Source organism: Elaeis guineensis, chromosome 7, assembly GCF_000442705.2.
Source record: "Elaeis guineensis isolate ETL-2024a chromosome 7, EG11, whole genome shotgun sequence".
Taxonomy (NCBI): Eukaryota; Viridiplantae; Streptophyta; class Magnoliopsida; order Arecales; family Arecaceae; genus Elaeis; species Elaeis guineensis.
Window position 1 is genome coordinate 73,708,968 of NC_025999.2, and position 18,778 is coordinate 73,727,745.

The window sequence follows — 18,778 nt, forward strand, 5'->3', positions numbered from 1 at the left end:
GACAGATTGAGAATACCTTTCCAAAAGGGTGAGGCCATCTTTTTCTTGTAGACAGATGGAGTTGATGGTATATTTTTGGAGTAGTAGATAGCTCTAATCAGATTGCTCCAAATTTTAGGTTGTTCATTAAAGAACTTCCACCACCATTTTAGATAAGGGTAGTGTTGAGGGTAGAGAGATCTAACAAACCTAATCCTCCCAATTTTCTAGGTCTGCATACCTAACTCCAGTTGACAAGATGCTTCACACGATTAAATGGTCCTTGACCATTCCATATGAAGTTGCAACATAATTTCACTACAACAAAATAGGTTTTTAGTGATGAAAATTTTTTATTGCTAATAATCTATTTTTATAGCTAATAGTTATTAGCGATAAAATTTTTATCATTAATATTTTATCATAAATAATCATGTCATTGATAATATTTTACGATGAAAAAAAAATTTCACCATGAATAATTGATTATTTGCAACAAAAAAATTTCATCATTAAAAAAAATTATTTTTTTGAAAACTATTTACGATGAAAAATTTTAGTCATAAAAAAAATATTTACGATGAAATTTAACATCACTAATAAATAATAAATTTAATTAAAATTTTTTATGAAAATAAAATTTTTAAAAACTTTTAGCGACGAGTAATTTTCATCATAAATATAATTTTTTGCAACAAAAATTTTCATCACTAATTTATAGAAACATTAGCGAATGCAAATTTTTTATCACAAATGTAATTATTAGCGATGAAAAATTTTTATCTCTATTAATTTAATAATAATTTTTTTGAAAATTAAATTTAAATAATATTAACGATGTAAAGCTTACATCATAAATACAATAATTTTTGATATAAATTTTTATCACTAATAAATATCAATTATTTACAATAAAAATATTTTCATTGCTACTAATTTTATATAAAATTTTAATATTTTTAAATTTATTAAAAATTTTATTTACAACCAATTTTTCATCGTAGTAAAATATTTTTAGCAACTAATATTTCATCAAAAATAATTTCATTGCTAATAATTTACACAAATTTTTTTAAAAATAATTTATAATTATATATTTTTTATTTATATTTATAATATTTTTTATAAATTAAAAATTAAAATAAAAAATTTATATAATAAATTTATAAATAAATTTTATTATTTTATTATATTAAATTAAAATTATAAAAGATTTAAAATAAAAATAAAAAACTACATAAAGAGACCGTCAAGTGTCGACATCTGTAGAAGGAGAACGAGCTGGAGAAGGAGAGCACTCAAAAGAGCTCAGACCAGTCTGCTGCTGCCCCATCAGCTCTATCATCCACTCCATCTACACCATCCACTCCATCATCTGAATTTGGAACCACTGATGCTCGTTGATGCGTACAGCCAACTCATGAGCTCACTGTCGATCCTCAGTAGCCTGCCTTTATACCTCCGTTAGTCGAACATCGCAGGCACTATGGATGTTAGTCCTAGACGAGCGTGAGGATGAGGGAGCAGTGATCCTATACTCTAGATTCCTAACATAACAGGATCTCGTACCAAGTACCTGATCATAGATCTCATCATCTGTGGGTGCAGTCAAGCCCTCAGGGATAGGCTGGGATCTCATATCTATTATACGATCTTAAAAATTAAAGTTATAGCTATTTTAATTTTGTAATAAAAATCAGACTGCAAATAAAAAAAATATTTGAAAAAACTTACAAAGAGCTCCTAGCTCCCCGTCATCCATTCTCCTGACCGTCGCTGGTGGGTCCACTGGTAAATATCGATCCTACTAAGAAGCTCACCACTCTCAGCATCTCTCTGCAATTTAAGAATAATTAATTAAAAATTTTTAAATAGCTAGAGAATTATATACTAATTAAAAATTACTTACCATCTGCTCCATGTGACAAACGAATGATCTCAAACTCCCATAATGTGGTACGGTCTGTCTCATCCGATTCGCAGCATTCTGGACATATCTTCTCTATACAGTTACTAATCAAATTAGTAGATAACAAATTTAATTTAAGAATAAATGATTCAATCATTAAACTCTAAAAAAAAAAAGTTTGGATGTGTAACCTGATATACTGGATCCTCGTAATGCTGGCATATGATAGTCTAATCATCTATAGTGATGCTGTTATAAGGCCGCTGCTGTGTTGCCTCCTCCCCATGATCCTACATCATATGGTTTCAATGCTGATGGATGTGGTGGCGATAATCCTTGAAATGTAAAGATAAATGAGCATCCACGGTTCACCGCACACGATCCTCCTCAAAATCAATAATATCAAAAACACACTGCCAATAATAAATATTAGAAGAATACCATACTAATTAAATATTCACAGTATAATTTATTTTACCTGTAAATGGATGCAGAAAATCTCTCTCTGAGCCGGTACAACATGATGCCAATCGAGAAGCATCACGAGGGCAAAGCTGCGGCATATGATGCCAAGCTCAGTCTGCCACGGCTTGTACCATCTCCTAATGGGCTTGATATAGCCGGATGGTATCTCGATACGGAGATGCTGTCCCGGATGCTCGTATCTCCAATACTCTAGAGCGAGGTTCTTCGATAGACCTCGCACTTACCTCACTATCGGTAGAGACTGTCCTGAAACAATAATAAATAAATCATTAATATAATAGCTATCTAAATAAAAAAATTAAATTTTATTATATAAAAAAAATAAAAATATCACTCGGATTTGCCTCACTCAAACTCGTCTCATTGGGGCCTGCCAGTGCAAGATCCTCTAATGACGAAACTCGTGCGACATTAGAAATCGGTGAAGGCGCCTCGACCTCTGAGGTAGACAGCGAATGCGAACGTCGTTGTCTGTCTCCTGGTGCCATACCTATAATTTTTAACATATAAATAAATATAATATTAAATAATAATAACAAAAACTATAAGTAGTTAAGTATGCAATAAATATAAAATAAATTTATGCAACAAATATAAAATAAACTATAAGCAGTTGAGTATGTAAAATAATATTAACACAAAATAATAACACGAAACCTAATCCTGAGAACTCGATGATTTTTTATTTTTTTAAATATTTTTTATCTAAATTTTATTTTATTTTTTTAAATATTTTTTACCTAAAAATATTTTTTTTAAATAATTTTTTTTCTAAACGAGCTTCAGACTCGACCTCCCATGGCCCTTACTCCCACGATGCCAACACCATCACACACCCCATGCCGCCCGGACTCGACCTCCGCGACCCCCGCTCCCACGGCACCGGTGCCGTCACACACCCCGCATCGTCTGAACTCGGCCTTCCACGGCCCCCGCTCCCACGATGCCGGCACTGTCACAGACCTTGCACCGCTCGGATCAGATCTTGATCTGGATCTCAATCCGAATCGAGATCTCGATCCGGATTACGACCTCGATCCAATTCGGATTGTGATTCAGATTTTATTTTTATTAATCAAATAATAAAATATTTGATTAATTTTTTATTTTTTTTATTTTTTTTATTTTTTTTATTTTTTTATTTTTTTTATTTTTTTTATTTTTTTTTTTCTTTTTTTCTTTCTTTTCCCCCTCCTTTTTCTCTTTCCTTCCTCCCTCCCCGCCGTCACCCACCCCTCCCCGACCAACCCCCTCCTCGTTTCGCCATTGGCCACCGGCCGCCCCCTCCCCAGCACCGTTTCCCCCGACCGACCCCCTCTCAGGCTCGGTGGCACCGACGGTGGCCCACGGCCCCCTCCCCACTCCCGTGTCACCCCCAGCGCCCATGGACCCCATCCCGCCCCCGTTTCAGCCCAGACCACTAGCCGTCCCCTCCCCAGCCCCGTCTCCGACCCCCAACCCCCTCCCGGCCCCGTGGTGCCGCCAGTCGGGTCTCCACCCCCCGACCCCCTCCCTAGCCCCATGGCACCGCCAGCCACCCCCTCCCCGCCCCCATCTCACCCCCGATCGCCCCCCGAGCACCTCCCCACCAGCTGACCCCCTCTCCGACCTCGTGGCGCCACCGCCCCCCCCCCAACCCCCTCTGCCCCCCCCCCCATGGCTCGATCAACATAAAAAAAAAAGTTTTGAAGAACCTTACCTCCGACGGACGGCGAAGGCAACGGCAACGGCAATGGCAACGGTGGTGCAGACGACAGACGGTAGCAGCAACGGGCTCGTCTGTGGGAAGAGAGGGGAGGAGAGCATGGAGAGGGAGAGGGAGAGGGGAGATGGGAGAGTTCAGAGAGAGCACAGAGAGGGAGGGGAGAGGGAAAGAAGAGAGGAGAGAGGGGAGAGGAGAGGGGGGAAGTGGGTTTGGCGCAATGGGATGTTGAGTTGATGGAAACTATTAGCGACGAAAATTTTCATCGCTAATACAATTATTAGTGATAAAAAATTTTTCGTCGTCAATAATTTTCATAAAAAAAAATTTACAAAAAAAAATTTCTTCAAAAAAACTTATTTGCGACGAAAATATGATTTTTTTCGCTAATAATTTTTGCTAAAAAATAAAATCTTCACTAAAATTTTTTTCCTCTAAAAATTATTAGCGATGGAATTTTTGTCGTTAATAACTTTATTAGCAACAAAAAATTATATTCATTGCCAATATTTTCTACCAAAAAAATATTATAATAAAAATTTAAAAAAATTATTGGCGATGAAATATATTTTCATCATTAATAAGTTTATTAGCAATAAAAATTTTATTTTCATCACTAATAATTCAAAAAAAATTCCACTAAAATAATTTTTTCTCTTAAAAAAATTCATCAAAACAATTATTGATGATGAAAGATTTTGACATTAATAATCTTATTAGCAACGTAAATTTAAATTTTATCACAAATAATTTTTGTAAAAAAATATTTTTTCACTAAAAGTACTTTCTTAGGTATATTCATGAATTCTAGCAGTCTTGGGATATATTCATACCAATCAAGATTTATGAAGATTGCAGAGCTGTGCAGAAGAATGAGATGAATACAAGACAACAATGATATGGATCAATTTGATTCTCTTTGATCACAAAAATAAGACAAGTTCTCTGATACTCTGCTCCAATCAAATATAATTTATAATTAAAAAATCTAACTAATTAGCTTTATTTTTTTGGGGCAACACCGCCATGAGTAAATCAAAAAATTTGAATGGATATCCGAACTCAAATTTAATCTACGAGCAACTAAGATCCTTGAGATCTGACATAAAAGAAAAATCTTTAGGTGATCTGTTGGTCTTAGTTTCTATATAGAGTTTGATCTTTTTGATAGATGATCGATATTAATTGGTGGTTCCAGAGATCGGACTATTGTGGTGCATCATTGCCGCAGATTAAGGATAGCATTCAAGAAGTTATATTTTTCTCTTAAAGATGTTATAATATTTTGTTGTCATAAGAGATTATTGGCCAAATTTTTTTGGGATGGTTTAGAAGTAAATAACACAATTTAGTCCATCGAACAGTCGATAAAGTTTTGTTCTTTATACAATTGGAAGTTGATATTTTTTCTAAATCAAATTCTTTGCGTTTAATTTTCTGAGGCTATTTGCTCTTGGATCTTAAAGATAGTTGATTTAGTTGTAGGTGAAGAATTTTATTGCATCATCCAATAAATCTAGATACTGAGAGAATGATTCTTTTTCAATATCGAAAGTTATTTTTTAAAGTTTTAATTTTTTTAATTATTAGCGATGAAATTATTTTATCATAAATAATAGAGTATTTATAATAAAAATTATTTTCTATCATAAATAATCAATTATTTATGATGGTAAATAAATTTTGATCATAAACACTAAGTTATTTACGATGTAAAATTTTCATCACAAATAATCTATAATTTTTATATTTTTTAATTTTTTTTAGAAATATTGGTGATGAAAATATTTTTATCATAAATAATTGATTATTTACGATGAAAAAAAAATTATCACTAATAATCTATAATTTTTGAATTTTTAAAGTTTTTTATTTTTTAAAATATTAGTGATAAAAATTTTTCATCATAAATAATTGAGTATTTGTGATGAAAAAAGATGTTATCATAAATACCATATTATTTATGATGTAATATTTTTATCATAAATAATCTATAATTTTTTTAAATTTTTAATTTTTTTAAATATTAGGGATAAAAATTTTTTCATCATACATAACTAGTATTTACGATGGAAAAATCTTTTCGTTGTAAATACTAAATTATTTACGATGAAATATTTTCATCATAAATACTCTATAATTTTTATATTTTTTAATTTTTTTAAAAAAATATTGATGATGAAAATATTTTTATCATAAATAATTAAATATTTATAATAAAAAATAATTTTTTATCATAAATAATTTATAATTTTTAAACTTCTAAAGTTTTTTATTTTTTTTAAATATTAGCAACGAAAATTTTTCATCGTAAATAATTGAGTATTTGCAATGAAAAAAAAATTTCATCATAAATACTAAATTATTTTTGATGTAATATTTTCATTCCAAATAATCTGTAATTTTAAAATTTTTTATTTTTTTTAAATATTAGGGATGAAAATTTTTCATCACAAATAACTGGTATTTGTGACGAAAAAATAGTTTCATTATAAATACTAAATTATTTATGATGTAATATTTTCATCATAAATAATCTATAATTTTTAAATTTTTAAAATTTTTTATATTTTTTTAAATATTAGCGATAAAATTTTTTTATCGTAACTAATAGAGTATTTAAGATGAAAAGATCTTTTCATCGTAAATAATCAATTATTTACGATGTAATATTTTCATCGCTAATAATTTGTAATTTTTAAATTTTTAAAATTTTTTATTTTTTTAAAATATTAGCAATAAAATTTTTTTATCATAAATAATGGAGTATTTACGATGAAAACAGCTTTCTATCGTAAATACTTGATTATTTACAATGAAAAATTTTCATCATAAATAATCTATAATTTTTTAAATTTTAAAAAAATTTTATTTTTTTTAAATATTAGTGATGAGATTTTTCATTGAAAATAATTTTATTTCTGATAAAAAAAATATTTTCTATCGTAAATACTTAAATTATTTACGATGAAAATATTTTTATCATGAATATTTAAAAATTTAAAGTTAAAATAAATATTTTATTATTTATGATAAAAATTATCATCGTAAATAATAATTATTTACTATGAAATTTTTTTCCGTCGCTAATATAAAAGTATTAGCGATGCAAAATTATTTTTATCATAAATATTTTATTATTTACAATAAATTTTATTTTTCATTATAAATACTTATTATTTGAGATAAAAATATTTATATCGTAAATAATTTTATCGTAAAAACTCTCTTTTCTTATAGTGTTTGTTAAGTTGAATCACAACTGTTGGAAATTGTAATGCAGACATCCAGTAAAATGGGATTGCTTTCAACATCGAGTTAGTTAATATCAAGCGGCCTGCCAGAGAAAGAGAGTTAGTCTTCCAACCTGATGTCCGCTTGGAGACCTTTTCAATCATAAAAGACCAATCCATGTAGCGAGGTGCGGAATGATGGAGCGGTAGACCAAGGTACTGGATGGGTAAGTGAGATACCTGACAGCCAAGCATTTCACCACACAAGTGCCCAAGTTGGTCACTGATTCCAAGTCCAATCAGCTGGGATTTCTAGAAGTTGATTCTCAAACTAGTTGCCAATTCGACGGCATATAAGATGAATTTCAAGTTGTTTACATTTTTTTTTGTTAGATCTTATCACGCCCTGAACCCAACATCCGGATCAGATACGTGATGGCCGCACACTCCTTAGAGCAAGCCCTAAAGAATATGCAAGGCCAAAATAAATATTACAACCTTAACATCCATAACAATTAATTTCAAATATAATTCATAAAACCTTGCATAATTACAATTAAATTTTTTCAATCCTCTGATCAGGTACTATGACACTATCTATCCAGCTGCTAACCCATAAATCTAAGCCATAGCCAATCATGAACGTCCTGTATCTCTGAGAAGAAAAAAAAGATGAAAAGGTGTGAGCTTTACAGCCCAGTAAGAATTCCCATATCACACTGATATAGTAATATAATCTGAAAATAAGAATAAGCAATAAAATATAAAATCTCATGTTCAATGTCCAGAATAATGCAAACATTCATAAATTTTCTGTCTTGTTAAAATAGATGCATCATCATATGTTAACAGGTAAAACACTTTTGTTCAACAATTATTTCATGTCTTATCTTTCATTTCTCCTTTCATAATCATATGATTTTTAACTTTTTCTTTCTTATTCTGGACTATCCAATTCTATACCTCAGTCATCATCCGGATCGAATCCATTTAAAAAATCTTTCAAGACTGTCCCAGGATGAGCTCCTGGCCGGCTGTCCCACGTACGAAAGCCCGTGAGAGGCTGTCCCAGACATAAGCTCCTGGCTAGCTGTCCCAGACATGAGCTCCTGGCCGGCTGATCCACCTGTAAGCCAGTGGGGGCTGTCCCAGGCTTAAGCTCCTGGCGGGCTATTCCACATGACAAGACTAGTCCATACCATATATCTCTTTCTTTTCATTTAATCATTTTGTGTTGATTTTATCAAATCAATTCTGTCTTGCATTATGATCAACTCAGATATGTCATATCTATATAATCATGCCATCAATCTCTGATACATATATATTGATATAACATACCTATGCTCAAAATCAAATAACAGTATCTCAGATATAATAAATTCATCGATCTCAAATCCGACAACGCAAAACCAATAATGCAAGACCAACAGTAAAATAACATATATATAATAGTGATCATGTATAGGGATTCTTACCTTTACCGGTGACTGATCCAAGCACAGAAATCAATGTTCTTTTTTGACTTATGAATTTTTTTAACCAAATATTCCACTCGATATCATATGCAGACAATCATCTCTTCATAACCCTGATCAATATAAAAATCATATATGGAGAAAATTACTAATAATCGATCCTAATAACACAGATCGAGGATCTTTCTTAGGATTAACCAAAATTAGGACTTGTCTATGTATCTAGATCCTCCACTGATCCATAAGACTTCTAGAGAGAGAAAATCCATGAAGAGAGAGAAAATTTTAGAGAAAAAAGTAGAGAGGAGAGAGAAACTTTCGTATCCTTCCGATGAGGCACTCATGATCGAGATCATCAGAGGTCCTATTAGGATGACTCAATATGAATCAAGTGTTACAAATTTCGAATAGGATCGAACTGGGATCAGATCTACCGCACGAATTTCGGAGCAACCTCAGATCATCTTATTTTCATCTCAATTTTATCCTAGGGTCCGTGATGAAATCAGAGAGAGAGGAAGACTCTAGAGAGACAAAATCCATAAAAAGAGAAAAAGTCTAGAGAGAGAAAATAGGGAGAGAATCTAGAGAGAGAAACTGAAGAGAGAAAGTAGAGAGAGAAGAGAGAGAAAATTTTTCTCTCTTCTTCTTCTTTTTATTTTATTTTATTTTATTTTTATTTTTATTTTTCTCTTTCTCTTTTTCCTTTTTTTTCTTTTTTCTTTTTTTTTTCTTTTTCTTTTTCCTTTTTCTTTTCTTTTTCTTTTTCCTCTTTTTTTTTCTTTTCTTTTCTTCTTCTTCTTCCTTCTTCTTTTCTTCCCGCGGCCTCCCTTGGCTGAAACAGGGGAGGACCGTGAGGTCCCCCCCCTCGGTGGCTCGGGCTCCGGTGGCTTGGTCGGAGATCCGACAACGGCCGACGATGGGGTTCGACCGCGGTGGCTAGCAGCGGACGGCCGGCAGCTCTTTTTTTTCGAAAAACAGGGGATCTTCTTGTTCATGGATTTTTCGGTGATCCTGACGGCCGGCGAGGAGTCTAAAACCATGGAAAGAAAGAGAAGAGGGAGAGAAAGAAAGATTGAACCCTTACCTGAACTCCGGTGGCCTCTTCGACCTTCAATTTCGGCGAACACGAGAAGAGCTGCCGCGGCTTCTACGGAGAAAAGGAGAGGAATCGGGCTCGACGGTCGCCGGTGGAGGCTTGTGAGGGAGAGGAGAGTCTTATTTATAGAGAATCCTAGAGTTCTAAGAGGCTTAGAATCCTTCTCCGATCGGAATTCATCGAGAAGAAGACTCCCTTCGGGAGTCTCCTTCCATCCCATTTTTTTTTATTTGGGTTATTACATTCTCCCTCCTTAAAATAATTTCATCCTCGAAATTAGGTTATGTCGTTTGAGATACCTATTTCAAAGTATACATTTTTCATGTCATTCTTAAGCTTACGATAATATCATATATATTATTTATTTCTCATGATCTTGTTATAACAAAAATTATTTGAAATCTCAAACTCATCCCTTCTTATTGATTTTTCAACTTTTTGAAGAACTGTAACATTTTAGACTTGTATTAATATACCACCGTTATTTGTCTAATACATTTCATTCAAAAATTCATAATTATCTCAAACTACCTATGATAAAAAAATAAATAAAGGTCAAACATCGGGCGCTCTTCACAATCATCGATTTTTTTTTCTCTTGACCTTCCAACAAATTTTATATGTAGACTCTCATCTTAAGAAAACCTCAATCTTCTATATCAGTCTAAGTAATAATATTAAATTTAAAAAAAATATGAGATCTATGTCAGGACATTCTAAATTTGAACTAATATCAGAACTATCAAGCTATTAATAAACTTGAGATATCTAAAATTTCTTGGCATTATCTATAATGAAACAACCTACTGATAAAAATTATCCGGCTATGATCAGATCATATCAAAATTTATAGCATCCTTTCATTATCAATAAAATCCTTTCTTATTTGCAACTAATGTATTTCATCATAATATCTTTTGATTTAAAAGATTAATATTTCTAATCAATTTAGACCATCACGCTTTTGCTGCGCACTCTGATCTCAACTTATCAAATTATATAAGTCTATCAAAGATAAAATATCCTTATATGTTAATCAATCCAGAATAGATCTAACCTTCAAATTTTATATAAAACTTAGGGCAAAATTTTAAGTTTTTTTTATCTTTACTACCTTCGGGTATAGCATATTAAATCTTGATCTACTTTCTATATTTAAAATTATTGTATAAGTTTCATCACTCTTCAAGAATCCAACATGTCTAGAATCGATTAAAGTTAACCTTAGATTTACCTTACAATCATTTAGATAATTTTTAAATTAATTTTTTTTTAAAAAAAAATTAGATTCCAACTTGTCAAACTAGAAGAACTCAAGCCAACATCCTTAAGTAGAATCAACTTGATTATTTCTTATAGAGCTCCCTTCATCACAACCCTTAATATTAATCAATAAATCCATACAAAATCTTGTCCCTTGTATAAGTCATTCAAAATTTAACACTAGCAAGATGTCTTAGTTTAATTTTTAAAAAAATCCAAACTTTAACTTGAATAATTAATACACTTCACCATCTTCAATAATTACAAAAATTAAAAAAAAATCTAATCCAAAGATAGTAATACGAATTATTAAGGATTTCATCATAACCTGTATATCATACTCTGATAAAATAAATTTTCTTCTTTAATTTAACAACAATATCAAAAGACTTTTGATCCACTTAAAAAATAAACTATTGACTTAAAATTCAATGCAACTTGAAAGATCAAGAATTATATTCAGAATATGATATTTTGAGTAATCAAAAATTTTACCAAAATGTATATTTCATATTCTCATAATAAAATTCAAGTATATTTTTCATCTATGATTGAGTTCCATATATGACCTCTTATGGGTTCAGTGTCCAAAATTCATAATGTTCAGACAATTATCATCGAAATTAAAAAAAATTATCATGATCTTCAATCATATAAGTTTTACATTCCAAAATCCTCTAGTATACTCAACATAACTTATCAATACCTCCCACTTCATTCCAAGGTCAACTCTTTTCATACTTAGGTCAACCTTACCAATTGAAATCTAACATATAACTCATCAATTCTATTATAGATATCATATGCCACTTATACATAAATTTTATCTTAATATCTATTGATTCGAAATCTAAATATTGAATCTTCTCTTTTATACCTATCATGTTCCTCATGATCATAACCTAAGTTCAGATATCACTAAAATTACAATTCTGAATAATTATAACCTTAAACTCAAATACCACTTAAATCATATTCTCTAATGATCATAACCTAAATTGTAATATCATTCTATTACATCCTTAATGATCATAATCTTAAACTCTGATATTATCAATCATACTCTATTGATTATAATCCCAAAGTTTTGATATCACTTATATGACAATCTCTAGTGATCTTAAACCTTCTGTCATATCCTAATCACTTGTATCATTGTCTCCAAATGAACATAACCTAAGCTCTAAGCTCAGATATCACTCTGTCACATCCTATTGATCTTACATAAAGTTTTGATATCACTTCATAATCTTAGTGATCTTAAACCTAAACTCTGATATTATTCCATCATATCCTATCACGTATATCATAATCCCTAATGATCATATCCTAAGCTCTGATACCATTCTGTCACGCCCCGAACCCAACACCCGGGTCAGATACGTGATGGCTGCACACTCCTTAGAGCAAGCCCTAAAGAATATGCAAGGCCAAAATAAATATTACAACCTTAACATCCATAACAATTAATTTCAAATATAATTCATAAAACCTTGCATAATTACAATTAAATTTCTTCAATCCTCTGATCAGGTACTATGACACTCTATCTATCCAGCTGCTCACCCATAAATCTAAGCCATAGCCAATCATGAACGTCCTGTATCTCTGAGAAGAAAAGAAAGATGAAAGGGTGTGAGCTTTACAGCCCAGTAAGAATTTTCATATCACACTGATATAGTAATATAATCTGAAAATAAGAATAAGCAATAAAATATAAAATCTCATGTTCAATATCCAGAATAATGCAAACATTCATAAATTTTCTGTCTTGTTAAAATAGATGCATCATCATATGTTAACAAGTAAAACACTTTTGTTCAACAATTATTTCATGTCTTATCTTTCATTTCTCCTTTCATAATCACATGATTTTTAACATTTTCTTTCTTGTTCTGGACTATCCAATTCTATACCTCAGTCATCATCCGGATCGAATCCATTTAAAAAGTCTTTCAAGACTGTCCCAGGATGAGCTCCTGGCCGGCTGTCCCACGTACGAAAGCCTGTGAGAGGCTGTCCCAGGCATAAGCTCCTGGCGGGCTGTCCCAGGCATGAGCTCCTGGCCGGCTGATCCACCTGTAAGCCAGTGGGGGCTGTCCCAGGCATAAGCTCCTGACGGGCTATTCCACATGATAAGACTAGTCCATACCATATATCTCTTTCTTTTCATTTAATCATTTTGTGTTGATTTTATCAAATCAATTCTGTCTTGCATTATGATCAACTCAGATATGTCATATCTATATAATCATGCCATCAATCTCTGATACATATATATTGACATAACATACTCATGCTCAAAATCAAATAACAGTATCTCAGATATAATAAATTCATCGATCTCAAATCCGACAACGCAAAACCAATAATGCAAGACCAACAGTAAAATAACGTATATATAATAGTGATCATGTATAGGGATTCTTACCTTTACCGGTGACTGATCCAAGCACAGAAATCAATATTTTTTTTTGACTTATGAATTTCTTTAACCAAATATTCCACTCGATATCATATGCAGACAATCATCTCTTCATAACCCTGATCAATATAAAAATCATATATGGAGAAAATTACTGATAATCGATCCTAATAACACAGATCGAGGACCTCTCTTAGGATTAACCAAAATTAGGACTTGTCTATGTATCTGGATCCTCCACTGATCCATAAGACTTCTAGAGAGAGAAAATCCATGAAGAGAGAGAAAATTTTAGAGGGAGAAAGTAGAGAGAGAAAGTGGAGAGAGAAACCTTCATATCCTTTCGATGAGGCACTCATGATCGAGATCATCAGAGGTCCTATCAGGGTGACTCAATATGAATCAAGTGTTATAAATTTCGAATAGGATCGAACTGGGATCAGATCTACCGCACGAATTTCAGAGCAACCTCAGATCATCTTATTTTCATCTCAATTTTATCCTAGGGTCCGTGATGAAATCAGAGAGAGAGGAAGACTCTAGAGAGACAAAATCCATAAAAAGAGAAAAAGTCTAGAGAGAGAAAATAGGGAGAGAATCTAGAGAGAGAAACTGGAGAGAGAAAGTAGAGAGAGAAGAGAGAAAAATTTTCTCTCTTCTTCTTCTTTTTATTTTATTTTATTTTATTTTTATTTTTATTTTTCTCTTTCTCTTTTTCTTTTTTTTTTCTTTTTTCCTTTTTCTTTTCTTTTTCTTTTTCCTTTTTCTTTTCTTTTTCTTTTTCCTCTTTTTTTTTTCTTTTCTTTTCTTCTTCTTCTTCCTTCTTCTTTTCTTCCCGCGGCCTCCCTTGGCTGAAACAGAGGAGGACCGTGAGGTCCCCCCCCCTCGGTGGCTCGGGCTCCGGTGGCTTGGCCGGAGATCCGACAACGGCCGGCGATGGGGTTCGGCCGGCGGTGGCCAGCAGCGGATGGCCGGTAGCTCTTTTTTTTTTTCGAAAAATAGGGGATCTTCTTGTTCATGGATTTTCTGGCGATCCTGACGGCCGGCGAGGAGTCTAAAACCATGGGAAGAAAGAGAAGAGGGAGAGAAAGAAAGATTGAACCCTTACCTGAACTCCGGTGGCCTCTTCGACCTTCAATTTCCAGCGAACACGAGAAGAGGCTGCCGCGGCTTCTACGGAGAAAAGGAGAGGAATCGGGCTCGACGCCGGTGGAGACTCGTGAGGGAGAGGAGAGTCTTATTTATAGAGAATCCTAGAGTTCTAAGAGGCCTAGAGTCCTTCTCCGATCGGGATTCATCGGAGAAGAAGACTCCCTTCGGGAGTCTCCTTCCGTCCCTTTTTTTTTTTTATCTGGGTTATTACAGATCTGCTTTGCAAAAAAGCAATCTATCGTCAGCAAAATGTAGACTACGAATATGACTTGTGATGTTGTAAGAACCAATTCCATCCAGCAATCCCTCTGAGTTGGCTATTTTCAAAATTTTGGTGAGAGTATCAGTAACCAAAATGAATAGTAGAGGAGAAAGTGGATTCTCTTGTTTTAATCCTCTTCTGTTATCAAACTAAGGTCCAATTGAACCGTTAATGATTAATGTGGAAGTCGAAGAAAAGAGCAAGAAATGCATCCATGCAACCCATCGGTTGCCAAAGCCCCATTGTTGTAGAAGTTTGAATAAGAACTCCCATCAAATACTGCCGAAAGCTTTTTCAAAATCGATTTTGCACAAAATCTCGAGAGTTTTGGAGCATCGACAAAAGGAAACTACTTCAGAAGCAGCAATAGAACTCTCAAAGATTATGCGGTCTTGAATGAAAGCTGTTTGAAATTGTGAGATGAGCTTGTCAATCTTCGATCGGAGTCAGATGGATAATACCTTGAAAATGAGTTTAATCAACCCATTCTCCAAGCTAATTGGGCAATAGTCGGATACCTATCTACATTCTTCCTTCTTTGGTATTAAAGTTATAAAAGTATAATTTAATCTGGAGATGTTATGTGGTGCACTATAAAATTCAGAGAACAACTTCAGAATGTCATCTTTGATGTAGTCCCAATACTTTTGGTAGAAACCATTGTGGAATCCGTCCGTCCATGGTGACTTTCCTTGGCCAAAGAGAATAAGGCATTCTTAATTTCACGTTCTAAAAAAGGCCTGTCAAGGGAGTTAAGATCACAGGGACCATCAGGATAAAGCTTCTGCCAATTCAAGTCAATCAAATTGTCTTCTTTTCTTCCCAGCAGTGAGGTGTAAAAGAAAAGAAAAGCTTGGTGTATATCATGCTGGCTATGAATGAATTTGTTTTCGTACTGTAGCTTAAGGATCCGGTTCTTCCTTAGACGATTGCTTGCTGTAATATGAAAAAATTTTGTATTTCTGTCGCCATCTTTTAACCATGAAATCCAAGATCGTTGCTTCCAAAGTATTTCTTCTTGGTGTAGTAGTGAATCAAGCTAAGTTTTGAGGTCTTTTCGCTTCACCCTCTCCTCAATAGAGAGATTCCTCGATTCTTCTAAAAGGTCGAGTCCTTTTATCTGATCATTGATTGCAACAATTCTATAGATATTACAGACATTCTCCTTGCTCCATGATCTCAACTTTGCTCTAAGGAAATGGAGATGAAGAACAATGTTAGCAGCCCCATCCTCAGATCGTGGAGCTTCGGACCACCACCTCCTGATTAGACTGTCTAGATCACCATATGAGGACCATACATTTTCAAATTGAAACGGCTTTGAAGCAGTTGCACTGTCATTTTGATATAAAGCAGAAGATAGATGTCATAGCCCCAAGCCCAAGCCCAACTATCTAAGACCCAAGCCCATTAAAAAAAAAAAAACAGAGGAAAAATCGGGAAGAAGACTCCCGATAGGAGTCTTCTTCTCCGGCGAGACCCGGGCGAGATCGGAATCCTAGGACCTCTCAGAGTCCTAGGGTTCTCTATAAAAGGACTTTTCCCTCCCTTGAAGCCGATCATCGATCTTCTTTCCCTCTTTTCCTCTCCGATTTTTTCGAATTAGAGCCGCAGATTCTTGCTTCATTTTCACCGTGATTGCTCGCCGGTAGGGTCACCGGAGGTCGAGGTGAGTTCCCCTTCTTTTCCTCTCTTCCCTCCCCTTCCTCCCGTGCATTTGTGCGCGGCTGCCGGCGACGGGAGTCGCCAATTTCCGGTCGGAAAAAGGGACCTCTTTTTGATCTCTTTTTCCCGTGAATTTTCCGGCGCCGACGATCGCAATCGATCGCCGGCCATGCTCCTCCGTGACCGGAGGAGTGGCCCCCCCTCTGCCGCCGGCCTCCGCCGCGGCGGCCGTGGCCTGAACGGCCCAGCACAAGGAGGGGACCGCCGGTCCCCTGTTCGGCCTGGAAGGAGCCGAGAGAAGAAGAAGAAAAAAAAAGAAGAGAAAGAAGAAAAAAAGAGAAAAGAAAAGAAAAGAAAAGAAAAGAAAAAGAAGAAAAAGAGAAAAAGAAAAGAAAAGAAAAGAAAAAGGAAAAAAAGAAAAAGGAAAAAATAATAATAATAATAATAAAAATAAAATATATATATATATACATATATATATATAAATAAATAAATAATAAAAAAATGAGAGAGAGAGTTTCTCTCTCTTCCCCTTTTCTTTCAGTCTGAACCCTTATTTTCTCTCTCTAAAATTGGACTTTTTCTCTCTACTTTCTCTCTCTAGAATTTTCTCTCTAGGTTGTTTCTCTCTCTTGATGGATTTTTCTCTCTCTAAAGTTATTCCTCTAGGACTAGCGTAGTGGAAGGCTTCATCTGATGATTTTGATCGAGTTTAGGGAAGAGTCTGATTTTAAGTGAGGTTTTGATTTTAGAATTTGTTAGATTTAATTTTGAATTAAAATTAATATAAAAATATAATTTTAATAATAGGCACGGAAGAATCTCCTAGAAGTTAATCGATCTGTTCATTCAGTGCTCCATGAAAGGTAAGTAATGAAACATCTTCTCGAGATATTTCATATTTATTCTGAAAATAAATAATTATTCTTTGAAATTATGCATGATTTATGAAATTATGTTTTGAAAGAAAAGTGCTTTTGAAATGTTATGGTATGTCGATTTATACGCATGTTCAGTGAAAAATTATGATATATTATGATACAAAGTGTTTTGATACAGATCGGATTTTTGCTCTCAGCCTAACTATGTTTCAGTGGGCCCCGCCAATGGGGATTATACGTTGGTACTCAGTGGACCCTGTCAGTGGGGGTTGTGCGCTGGTGTTTGTGGACCCTGCCAGTGGGGGTTGTGCGCTAGTATTCTGTGGACCCCGCCAATGGAGGTTAAACGTTGGTCATAGACGAGGCTGTTAAGTTATGAGTATTTTTGAATCGAATCGGATTTATGATTATATTATATGTGAATATTTGAAAATATTGGATTTGCATTAAATCAGCATGAAATATATTTTTATGTTTATTTGCAGCATTGTTCTTGAAAATTATATAGTATCTGAAATATCTGGTAGAGATGCTTGTTACTTACTGGGCTGTCTAGCTCATTATCTTTCTTTCTATTTTTCAGATTCAGATAATTAATTTCGAGCGTGGGAAGAAATATTGGGACAGAGCTTTTAGAGGCGAGATTTAGCATTGTCAACTTCATTGAACTTAGACCTATTGTTTTATTTTTAGCAAAAATTTTATTGGATGTAAGATATTTGATTTAATTACTTGAATTAAGATTGAATAATAATTATTTGAATTTATTCCACTGTGATGCATTGATATCGTGATGAGATGCCTTGCATGCTTTTGGAGAGAGTTCTTCATGAGTATGCGGCGGTTGTCGCGACCCTCGATTCACAATCTCGGGTCGGGGGCGTGACAATTAATATGGTATCAGAGCATAAGTGGATAAATTATGACACATAGAATTTAACATAGTATGAGTGTAGGTGGGTAAACATTAGGAATATTGGGACGTTAAAGTATGAGCATCATAATAAACCCATCCTAACAAATAGATCAATGAATCTAATAAGGTTTTACTACTACAAGCTTATCATGCCTCCCCGTAGAATGACAAGAACTACTCAAGAAATTGCAAGAGAGACATCACAACCACGGGATGGTAGCACTCCCCATCTGACCAGTGGCACCCCTCAGGAGGAGGGAGTCGTAGATCCTAATGGGAGTGCTTCGAGAGCACGTCAAGAACCAGATATGGCTCAGTTAATGCAGAC

At 33.9% G+C, this 18,778-nt stretch overlaps 1 long non-coding RNA gene across 4 annotated transcripts; it reads right to left on the reverse strand.

The window, feature by feature from the left end:
- Positions 1-7,722: 7,722 nt before the first annotated feature.
- LOC140859218 (uncharacterized) lies at positions 7,723-13,581 on the reverse strand. 4 transcript variants are annotated; one of them, XR_012142681.1, is made up of 3 exons: positions 13,066-13,581; positions 12,655-12,757; positions 7,723-7,771 (listed from the first exon to the last, which is right to left on the reverse strand). It is a non-coding gene; the product is annotated as an uncharacterized lncRNA (long non-coding RNA). The 4 variants fall into 4 exon arrangements; XR_012142682.1 differs by having other exon boundaries at positions 7,727-7,771; positions 12,642-12,757; XR_012142680.1 differs by lacking the exon at positions 7,723-7,771 and adding an exon at positions 12,498-12,562.
- Positions 13,582-18,778: the final 5,197 nt, after the last annotated feature.